Source organism: Porites lutea, chromosome 8 (assembly GCF_958299795.1).
Source record: "Porites lutea chromosome 8, jaPorLute2.1, whole genome shotgun sequence".
Classification (NCBI taxonomy): Eukaryota; Metazoa; Cnidaria; class Anthozoa; order Scleractinia; family Poritidae; genus Porites; species Porites lutea.
The window spans coordinates 23,346,974-23,358,438 of NC_133208.1; positions in this window are offsets into that span (position 1 = coordinate 23,346,974).

Consider the following 11,465-nt stretch of genomic DNA (forward strand, 5'->3'; position numbering starts at 1 on the left):
GAGAAAGTTTAGCGCTATTAAATCGTGAGTCGTGATTGGCTTATGATGACTTTAGAGAGAAGACATGACTTGATCACGGTACTAAAATCATATTTTTTACCTAAAAGACTCCATTTTATTAAAAGTTATTTTATAAAAGCAATAGACCACACTTTCTATGGGTTTACCGGCGTGATAACCCACTTGGGATGTTGGGAGAACACTCGAAAAGCTTGTAAATCACTCGCCTTCGGCTCGTGATTTACAAGCTTTTCTCGTGTTCTCCCAACATCCCGCGTGGGTTATCACGCCGGTAAACCCATAGCAAGTGTGGTCTATTGCTTAATTATACGACAATACCGAACACGGGCGGGTAATCATTGTAATTGCTGTTTTATAATTATTTTTGAAAATGTTCTAGAATATGTACTTTTTCGAAGTGATTTTTTTTTTCTTATCTTGAGTGGATCATTTTCTCCTTAAAACGATTAATATACCATGTAATGACAGCGACGGAAAACAATGACTCAACAACTGGACGATGGAAGACTGAACCCAAGAAAGACACCCTGTTTTTGGCGCGAAATTGTCGCGGCTGCAAACTCTCTCCGCCCGCGCAAACAAACAAACTACGCAGATCTAAAGAAAACAAAAGCTGCTTTTTTGTACGAAGCAGTCCAGCTTTTGTTAACAAATATTTTCACCCTTATCTTTGATAGAGTTTAGACCACAAACTTGTTCAAAAGGTACGTGTCATTCTTTTCTTTGTGTTCATGCAATAGTTGTTCTTCAAACTTCATAGTTGTTTTACTGTGTTAAGCTTACGGAAACCAACTCCGAACAGGCGTGTATGTCGTGCTTGGGAGCTTTTCTGATTGTTAAATCTGGTTCAGTAAACTATAAAAACTTTTCTATATTACAGTAGAGTTTACATTAGATCAAGCCCTTTTTTTCTTAATAGGGTTAGTGCATTTCTGCAAAAGTAATAGCTAGCTTATATTTCACAATGCAATTCAAGTCAAAACTCCATGTGAGAACCTACTAACATCAAGATTATAAACCAACTCTGGTTTTTCTAACAGTTCACCCAGTACTTAACTACGAAAACTACTTCAGGGTAATGAAATAATATCAGACTTACATATATTTTTTTTCATGGACAGTGTACTTCAATAAAAATATCTGTACCGGACTTTGATAGGAATATTACTGAAGAAAGTACATAAGCTTATTTGAACAGGATTCAGTGCAGAATCAAAGAAGAAAGAAGAAGAACAAAGAAGTGTGGTTATTTGAAGACTTCGGATGTTTTACAGACGTGAGTATCTCTTTCTATTGATTTTTCTGGGTTCTATACGTAATGGGGCTCAGGCTGCATAAGTTTTAAAATATTCCATTGATTTTTGTGCCACTACAGTGGCAGCTAGGTATGTTTCAACATTTAATAATAATCATTCAAACATACCGAGCTGTCCCTTTTTTATTGTGACTGGACAAAGCTTCTCCGCGCGAGTTTTCTGCAAGAGACTAAGTTTGTAGAGGGGTAAAAAAGAGGAAGGAGAGGCCGGGAGGGGCTAACTCGCGCAATAACTCTATTGGAAACGCTTGTTATGCAGGCTAGGTGTAATATAAAGTGTTTCTTTAGTTTAATTTTAAGCTTTGGGCATGGAGGGAAATTTTCATTGAATGTTCCTGGACTTAATTAAGTGATAATAAGGCCCGATTCAAACGTCAAATTTCACAAATGACGAACTTAATGATAATGCATGTACACGAAATGTAATGTTCCCATTCAAAAGCATTAGGTTGGCTACACATTTTTAACCGGGTCTTTAAGTTTTCAGGAAAGGAGCTATAGCAAAAAGGGAGTGGGGCCGAAAAATTTATTTGAAACACTACGACTGAATTTTTTATCTCAAATTGCTATATTCTTTTACAGTTATTTCACAGATAAAAGAAACAAGGCAAAGTGATAAGTCTCCACTGGAACGAAACACACAACAGAGAAAGATTGAAGTTAGATACATGGCGTTTGTCTTTCACTTACATCAAGAATCAAAAGCACTCTAGAATGAAAATCTTCGCAAAGATAACATCAAGACAGATGGGCTCCTGATCAAGAACATTTCTTACTTACAAATATACCATGATTTTTGCACTGGCTTGCGTGAAAGAAGTGTTTTAAACTATTTTTCAGGTTGCCGTCCGTGACAACAGCGTGTATCTGGAACATTTATAGTGCTTCAAAAATTTGCGGCAGTCATTATGATTGTCCATTGACAGACTGCAATGAGTACTTTAGACAATAAATCGGGAAAAGGTTTTAAAAAATTATTTTTATGCGTTTAAGTTTTAATCGGAATTATTTAGCTTTCTAATCATCTAATGAGGTTTTAGGACAATAAAGAACAAGATTAAGAACTCAGTCTCTTATCTGTCCACCTTTTTAAACGGTATCCAGGTCGCAATTGAATTTGATTGAAATCTCAAGTTGGATTCTAGCCTGTATATCAAGCGCTTATGACTAGCGAGGCAATAACGCGGCATTCGCGCGAAGCGCGAGGCGAACGCGGAATTCACGCTAAGCGCGAGACGAGCGAGAGGCGCGATGCGAGGGGAGGGGACGAAAAAAAACCAAACATATTTGGCAACACCTTTATTAAACCTTTGACTTAAATCTCAGACGCATTTGACGACAACTTTGTCACACATTTGACCTGAGGCTCAGACACATTTGACGACACTTTTCACAAGCCTTTGACTTTGATCACAGTCATAACTTTACCGCTCTTTTGTCACACCTTTGGCCTGAATCTCAGACATATTTGACGACGCCTTTGATAGGGGTACAAATGCTAATGAAATATACCTTTGACGCACGTCAAAGGTAGGGGTTAAAGGCGTGACAAAAATTGCCTTTATCGCCTGAAGACTCGCCGTTGACCGCGAGCAAAGGTAAGCATTTGTCGCGCGTCAAAGTTGTACAAAGGTGTGCAAAGGTGGCCTTTATCGCCCGTTTGACTTCACCTTTGACGTTCGGTAAATCCGTTTTTCCGTCCCGTGATGTGATTTGAAAAAATGTTTAAAGGTTTAAAAAAGGTTAAGGCTTGTTTATAGTGAAAAGTGCACTTAGCTTATCCAGCTAGTTTACAGACACTCACTCAAATACTTAGAAACAAATAGTTCAAATACTATGTGCTTTACTTCTGATGCGGATTACTTCTCTGTGCTTTACTTATCCCTTTAAGAGAACACAATGGAAATATTATTATCAAGAAAGGAAATATTACTTTTTTAGCTAAAGCAAGATGTCGGGAGAGCAACATGTTCTGCTTTTTCAGGTGCGCTATTTCTATGGAAGCTACAATGCTTCTTGCTCAAGGAAGTCCAGGTATACCTGCCTTTAAAGATTAATATGTGCTTACGCACTGCTCTCAACCAACACATTTTTCTACGCTGAATTGCAAGTTTCGTTGTAAGGAAGAAAGAAGTATATCGGGTGGGGAATACGTGGGAGAACCTACTTTAAAAGGGCATTACGCTCCCCGGTTTAACGGTATGCATATTGAATCCACCAAAGATCAGATATGGATCAGAGCTAACGCTGCCCAAAAATATAAAAGGTCATCAGTGGAATCCAGTTCCGTGTCGTCTAGAGGGTGAAAGCATCGCCTTAGACTTTATCTATTTTGCTGGGGATCAAGCATAACAGGACTATTCCTTTGTGGGCAAGAGCAAACGGAGAGGTGGAGCGACGAAACAAGTCTACCCGCATGAGAGCCGAGTCAAGCTGCAGGCTTGTTAAGAATATGTTGCTTAAGAGACTAGTTGATTTTGATATAATAAGGACTTTGCTAAGTCTTTGACCTAGAGACATTTTGTTGAGAAGAAACTAATCGTTGAAATATTCAAACAGTTTTATTAACTCTGCTTACGGGATTGTTACAGTTCTAGCTCATAGTTTTATTTGTTTCATGGTCTATTGCTTCATTTCAAGAAAAGGAGGAAATGTAGTGATCATATATTGGGTTTCCTGTACCCGTGCTTGCAAGGCATTGTGGGAAGTGTGTGAATATATGGCGGACTGAAAATGTGCGTTTTCTTTTTTTTTCTGAGAGTGTAATCCGTAATCACCTGGCATGCAGTCACTACAACCCTTTCGTTTTATATTACTTTTCAACAAGTAACACCATTCATGATTTTTTTTTCTATATAAGCTTTAGCTTAAGCTTAAGCTTAATGCAAGGTCTGCAAACAAATTATACTTTACCTACTAACGAATTTATTATGGACGATTGTCATACAGTTCAATGTAGAGGTGTTATGATAATTTTTATGGAGCATTTTAACAGTAAGTCACCACCTCTCACTACAGACGACATGTTCTCAATTGAGAACTAATGGGTATTACCCTTTGAGAAAATGTGATACGGGTGGGTTATCTGCGCACCGTCTATTTTCCTTGTCACAATCATGTGATAATTGTAGACAATGTACAATGTTCAAACAATGACAGATTTTTTGGGGTCTAAGTAGTAGAATAGCGTGATATGTCTGAATTTTATAAGTCAGTCTTTCTTCTTGTGTTTGACCCTTGTTCTATATATAACAATTTAATATATTTTTTCCGCCTCCTACTACACAAGTTTTACTTTCTTGGCTTTTCGCCGCAGTCATTGTTCTTACCGTTCTTCCTCCTTGTCGGCCTTAGCCTTATCCATACAACATGTTAGTTATAATACTGCGCATTCCAATGAAAACAACAACAACAACAAAACAACAACAACAACAAAAAAAACAGCCAAAGAAAATACAGGACAACAAAGAGGGAGAGCTGCGTAACATTCTTATGTATATAAAGGGTTTAGCTTATCGTTTCAGTGATGTCTTACGATTGCATCATATACCACCCCTTCTAGTGGAGAAGGCTGGTTGGATCGAGTTTCCATTACTGTTTTTATTGCATTAGGTCTTGGAGGTCACTCTGTGAGCTTTGAAGATAGGAATGCTTCTCTGGGGAAATTTAGATTTGAAGGAAATTGATATCTCTAGATGCTCTAATGATTGAAAATTGTTCAGTAATTTTGGGGTAATTCAGTTCGTGATACATTTCTACAGGTACTGCTTGTGAGAAGTATTTCGGTGATTTCCTTAATTTCCACAGACGCTCCCTTATATAAGCCATATAGATATGTGCCGCCCCAAAGGGTAAGGTTTTTTCGCCGTTTTGGTCTGAAAACGGTTAAAGACTTTGCCCATTTGTCTGGAATCGGGTATAGTTTTCGAGGGAGCTACGGTGGTGTATGAACATATTTGTCAATTGGTTCTAATGATTAAGATATTATTTTTTTCTATGCTTGCGAGCGGGCGGAATCCTCCCCATCCTGCAATCTGATTGGTTCCGAGAGCGGGCAGTTCTTTTATGATCTTGCCCGCTAACCCGGGCGGAATCGTTGGCGGCTTCATTCACAAGTTTGTTTGTTGTTGTTAATGAGCAAAACCGGTGATTCAGAACCATTTTTTTTTTTAAACTTGCGCTATTATTAGCTTTAGCTAGAAAAAAGTGAATTTTGTTATTCAGACAAAAACAAAACATCTGAAGCGAAAATCCAGCAAGTCAGCCAGGAAAACCGCTAAAGCACAACAGGCGGCTCGTGATGTCGCTTCACTAGTTTTATAACCTACGCCGCTGTTAAGTACTGCAATCTTGCTGTTATGCACCTTTTATTCGACTTTTTTCCTCTGTTTGTAGGTTTGCTTTCCATTTTTGCTGTTTGAATCTAGATTCTGCCGTTTTTCATCGAATTTTGCCTCGCTAGTTTTCTAGTTTCAGGAAAGGTTGTTGTCACCGATTCCATGTAGCTTTCAATCTTGAATAAACAACACGAACAACTTTTCCAGCAGTCGGTTATCGCCGTTTTTATTTCTTTGTTAATATACTTGTTTAGTTACCCATATCACCTTCTTTTATTCGAATTCACTTCAAAACCCTAAGATTGGTATGTGTAATTAGCTCTTTTTATGAAGCCTTCTGCAGTTTCTATCCCTCTCGATTGAATTAATCGTAAAGTAAATATTCAGCCGAAGGAAATCTTTGATGTATTTTCTTTCCTGTGGCTTTTAAGTTCGTCAATTCTTTTATCCTTGTTTGACACTCGGATTATGAATTGTCTACCAAGACACAAAAACCTTTATTTTAAAAGAGGGCTTAATTGTGTTAATATATATAAATTACAAGTTAAAAATCATGTTGTAATGTTTTGTTTTGGTTTGCAATCGATCGCGCGCTTTGAATAACATCAACACGAACGCGCCATTCTTCAACACACATAGGTTGGAGCTGAAGTAACATTTTCCTGAAACTTTTGAATCTCAGTAGGAAAAAAATAAAGATGTTATTCACCGGCCTAGGTCGGTCCGCGGTCGGTCTGAGTACCGCTCTCGGCCTACGGCCTCGGGTGGTATTCAAGACCTCGGGCACAGTTTCTCACAATACGGACCTCCCAGCCGGTGAATAACACAACCCCGTAATGTGCGAATTCCAAATAAATTTTAAGAAATATTTTTTTTTTGTTGGCGCTCTCATCTCAGTAATGATGATCTAATTTCTGTCTTCGTAAACATGTATGTTGCGTTTTGTGACTGCCTAAAGGTTTGAAAACTGGTATGGATTTTAGAGGTCAGGTCTTAAAACGGGCGCGGAAAATGACATGTTTTGGTCTGAAATAGGGTCAGGATGTGGAGAACCGGGCGACACACCCCCCTCCAATGATTCTTAGGAGTACACCCCCCCCCCCCCCCCCCTCCCTCCATGGTGTTAATGTTACTGACAGAATTTTTTTTTTTTTTTTTTTCTGGTTAGCTGTTCCTGTATTTGACATTCTTGTAGTTCCTGGGTTACCTTAATATCCCAACCTTCATTATAGTTTTTACCAAACGTTTTTATTATGAATATTCTTCGCTTTCTTTGTCACGTCAGTTTTGCGGTGTGTAGCTACCATTTTTTTTTTTTTTTTGAGATTTTAGCATTTCAAAAAGATTTGAAATAAAAGGCTTGCAGAATCAATGATGAACATCTCTGTATCTAACAAACACTATACCACATGGAAAATTAATGCTTTGTACGGTATTTCCGAGATCGCTGTTTTTGTATCAGAAATCTCACTCTTACGACACCGTACGCCCGCACTTTCCACGAAGTATGCATAATCTATGTAGCAGGCGCATGGAAGTAGTATGAGGTGCGAGAGGGGGACACATGCAGGCGAGGGGAGGGGGAGCTAACCTCCCCACAGCGATGGTTCAGTTCTGTGCCATAATTTCTGCTCCTTTCCACCTCCGGGCTTACTTCTGAGTCCCACACCTTAATTTTCTGACTCTTTTGAGAGTAAGGGTTTCAACGGATACTTTACCTGGGCCCAATAATAAACCATGCAGCCCCCCTCACAATCCTCTCTCCTCCCCCTTTAACTTTTTTGTGACGTGCTCAGGTTTACAGGGAGAAAAGTTTTAAGGAAGGCCAATATATGTGCTATTTCATAACATGGCATAGCAGAAACTAAGAGAGGATTAGACAGGCCCCAATTCTCTCTTATAAAACTCGAGGGCTCAGAGGCCCGATTTAAACAATTGAAGCAATGCAAGCAGCCTGGTTTGCTTTAGTCAAGAGCTGGATTTTCGGTGCCAGCGTTCAGTAACCGATTAGTCAGATGATCTTACCAGTCATTAAAATGTACAATACAAAAGAAAACGTGGAGACAAAAAATCAAGACTAAAGCAATCATGCAAGCGCCGTTAGCAGAGGGTCTCAATGGGGTGGTGGCTTTTACGGTTATCGGCTAAAATTTTGGCTCTTTTACGGCTATCGGTTAATTTTTTTCAGTTACGGTTAACGAAAAAGTTAAAAATTAACTTCTTTTGTTTCAAAAAGTTAAATATTAATTAACCTGTATTTTTTTAATAACGCTCTTCGGATCATCTCGGGATGAAATAAGCTATTCTTTTGAAAAATTCTAACATTTGATAGATTATACTTTTTATAAAGTATTCCACTTCTAATATTATGTTACACTTAGAAATGTCAACAGTCAATTTAAAAATAATCGTTGTGAAAAAGCAAAAGCAGACACGCGAACGCCCAACTCAAGGTCGGGGCGCGACATTCCTTATAACAGAAATGGCCGTTTTCACATTAGAGAAGGATTATTCGTGTGAGACGGGTTATCCGTTTGATGATTCGCGTCAGATAGGTAATACGTCTTAATTTGAAAATGGAATAGTTTTAAGTTTGAATGAACAATCCGCCTGACCTCTGAAGACGGGATTATCCGTTCCAGATAGCCTGTGTATAGCCACCACCTCTCCTCAGGAAAAAATCGGAGAAGAGGTGTCTGGGAGGACGCGACTGTACACAGGCTAGTCTCAGACGGATGATTCATTTCTAGCTTTAGTGTGAAAACGGCCAATAACAAAATTCCCGTGTCCAGTGTTTTTAATGATAGCGACGGACTGTACGGAACGACTGTCTGCCGTTGCCTTGTCTGTAGGCCGCATTATTCTGCGCAGCTAATGCGTTTCGGGTCACGTGGTCCGAGCAAGTTCGCCACCGAAATGCCTTGACCGAGACTGCGTGGGAAGACGCCGTACAGGGACTAGGCATGGCAATGTCTACCGTAGAGTCAGAGAAAAACAGGGAAATGTTGTTTATCGGCAACGTGTTTTACAAACAGTGACATCTCTGCGTGTTGTTTCACTAGTGTCTCGAGGGCACGACCTCCGGAAAGAAGCCACACTTTCGCTATGGAAAAAATTAGTTCCCCGAGAGAGCGCCGGATGGAGCCTAGGTCTTGGTTAAGGCGCTTCGCCTAACGTGCGTACAGAGTCACACTAGCCGGGAAATAAAAAACGCAACCATAAGTGAGTTTAGTACCTTCCTTAAAAGTAGCAAATCTAGGGAACACTTCCTTATACGGTTAACTCTTTTTTACCCTATTTACGGCTAACGGTTAAAATTTTTCAATTTTTACGGCTATCGGCTAAATTTTTGACCGTTTTACGCCTATCGGTTGACCCCATTGAGACCCTCTTAGCAGCAATTTGAACTGACCATTTTCTCTTAGAATAACAGCGTGAACTTTAATTCATTCAAATTATGACACTGCTGCCACCCAAGGGTGGTGAAATATATTTGGTCGTTTAGACCGATTATTATTTTTTTTTTTATCAGAAAAAAAAATGACTAAAAGCGTACTCTAAGCAAATCCTATGTTGAGAGCGCTTGGTAGATGAAGTTGAAAGGGAATAGGGGGTAGCTAGGCAAGTTAAAGTCACCTTTTTAATGTTGGAACCGCCACTTGTGCGATCTAATCTCGCCATTAGCACTCCGCTTTGGATTGTGGACAGTCCTTCAAAGATTTTTTGTTAGGTATCACTTTCAAAAGGGATGAATTTGAAGACCTCGAATGGTGTAGCATTTTCATCCCAATTGAAACTATTCAGTTTTGGAGAAACAACTCAATCACAAATATCAAACCCTACTTAAAAGTTTAAAAGCTTTGGGAAGCTGCATCACATAGAGGTATTAAAATTCTTATTAACAATCCCTTTGTAGAGCTATGGGTGGTAGCGAAGGAACTTTCTTTACTTCTTCTTGATCGAGCAAAATTTTCTGTGCTCATTTTGAGAAAAGGGAATAAACCGTCAATGACCTTACAATATCAGACACAAAAAAAGAAACCTTTCAACTCTTGACACTTCACTAGCAAAGAAAAATAGAACACCACGAGAACGTTGAATTAAGCAAAATGTAATTACAGTGAAACATTTATAACATGCATTTGGAGAAGTTGTCTATAGAGAAAAAGGGAATGGTAAAAGAATAAGTTCAGTATAGGCAATAATTCCAATTGATTACTTTTTGGAGAAAGATCCTTAATATGATATTTTATTGATTAGAAGGAAAGATGTTTATTCAAAGCGTCAGGATTAAACCACTGTCCTCTAAGGGGCAAAACAGTGAGAGGGGGAGAAATACTTGGAGGGAAAAGGGGCCTCAGGGAGTTCACGTAAGTTCTACCTTCTTTCTTTCTTTGGTCATTTTTCTGTGAAATCAGAATGATTTACTACATTACTGAGGCCAATTCTCCGACGAGTGTTTCCCCCCTCCCCATCCACGACCTTAACTTCAGGACTGTGATAAATTATATCCATGCTTGGTAATTTGGTGCTTTACTGCTTCTTCAACTGTCCAGAAATGATGCCTTCACGTAAAGACAATCTGGATATTATTCGCATAAGAGGCAACATGTCTTCAGTTAAGCCAAGATGGTGGGAGAGCCGCGACTTTTCTTTGTCCTCCACGTGGTATGCGCTGCTGCGCTTCTTGCTCAAGGAAGTCAAGGTACCATGAAGTATTTGCTTATTGAAATGTTATGCAAATATGCTTTTAAATGCTGATATTTAATGGTCATTTTCTACGGTAAAATTCATGAAAGTTTCATTTCAAGAAAGGACGCAGGAATCGGGGGTGGGGCGAACAAGGAAAGGGCAAGTTACGGAACTATGTTCAAGGCCATTGCGCTCAAGGCGTTTTGAAATTATTAAAAAATATTGCAGCCACCGTAAATAGCCAAGAGGCAACGGGAGCTTACTTTTACTAAGACACTTTTCTTCTCTTTATAATAGCAATCAGTTTGAAAGCTGGAAAAACCAACGTCACTGTCAAAAGTCCAGGGTTGTTCGCTTGTGAGACAATAACATTCGCTGAACCGTTCTCTGGTGGAAAGCAAGTAAAAGTCTTTGCTTCCTTTGGTCACTCAGTTAACAACAAGGCTCGTGGCAATGGTGCTGCTATTTGGGTGGAATCGGCAGATAGAACTCAATTCCTCGCTTGTATCTACGAGTAGAGCAACGACTCAAATTCAAGTGCCGAGATAAACTGGATTGCCCTACAATCTGCTCCCAAGGGAGCACAAATATGTATCACTTCCTTGGACTCTTGGATAGGCTCGATTTCCGCCGTCTCCCAGGTCCGGTCTTGAGTGCGGGCTCATTTTCCCGAACAGCGGCTGGTAATCGAGCCTAACTCTTGGACTACCGAAATGTAAAAAAGATCGACTTTCCTCAGGTACGTTCCATTTTGCTATGATTACCTATAAGGTGCCCATGCAGGATTAATCTAAAAAAGGCAGAAACTGGTGAGTTATGTAAGGCATAGTTAAAAGATGTAACTGACTACCGCCCCAAAATACCCAAAAAATACCTTTATAATGTATAGTTAATAAACTATATTTGTAAAAACTAAATGCACCAGCCTGTCTCTTTGAGAGCAGATGGTGGAATTTGTCAATTTATGCCCATTAGGACTAGACCGGAAAAATGAAGCATTAATAACAAAACGATCAATGGCGTTTTGAAATGGCCATCTAACGTCAGTAATAAAAAGGAGATCATGCCTGGTGTCAAACGTTTTTATTTGTCAACCCGAT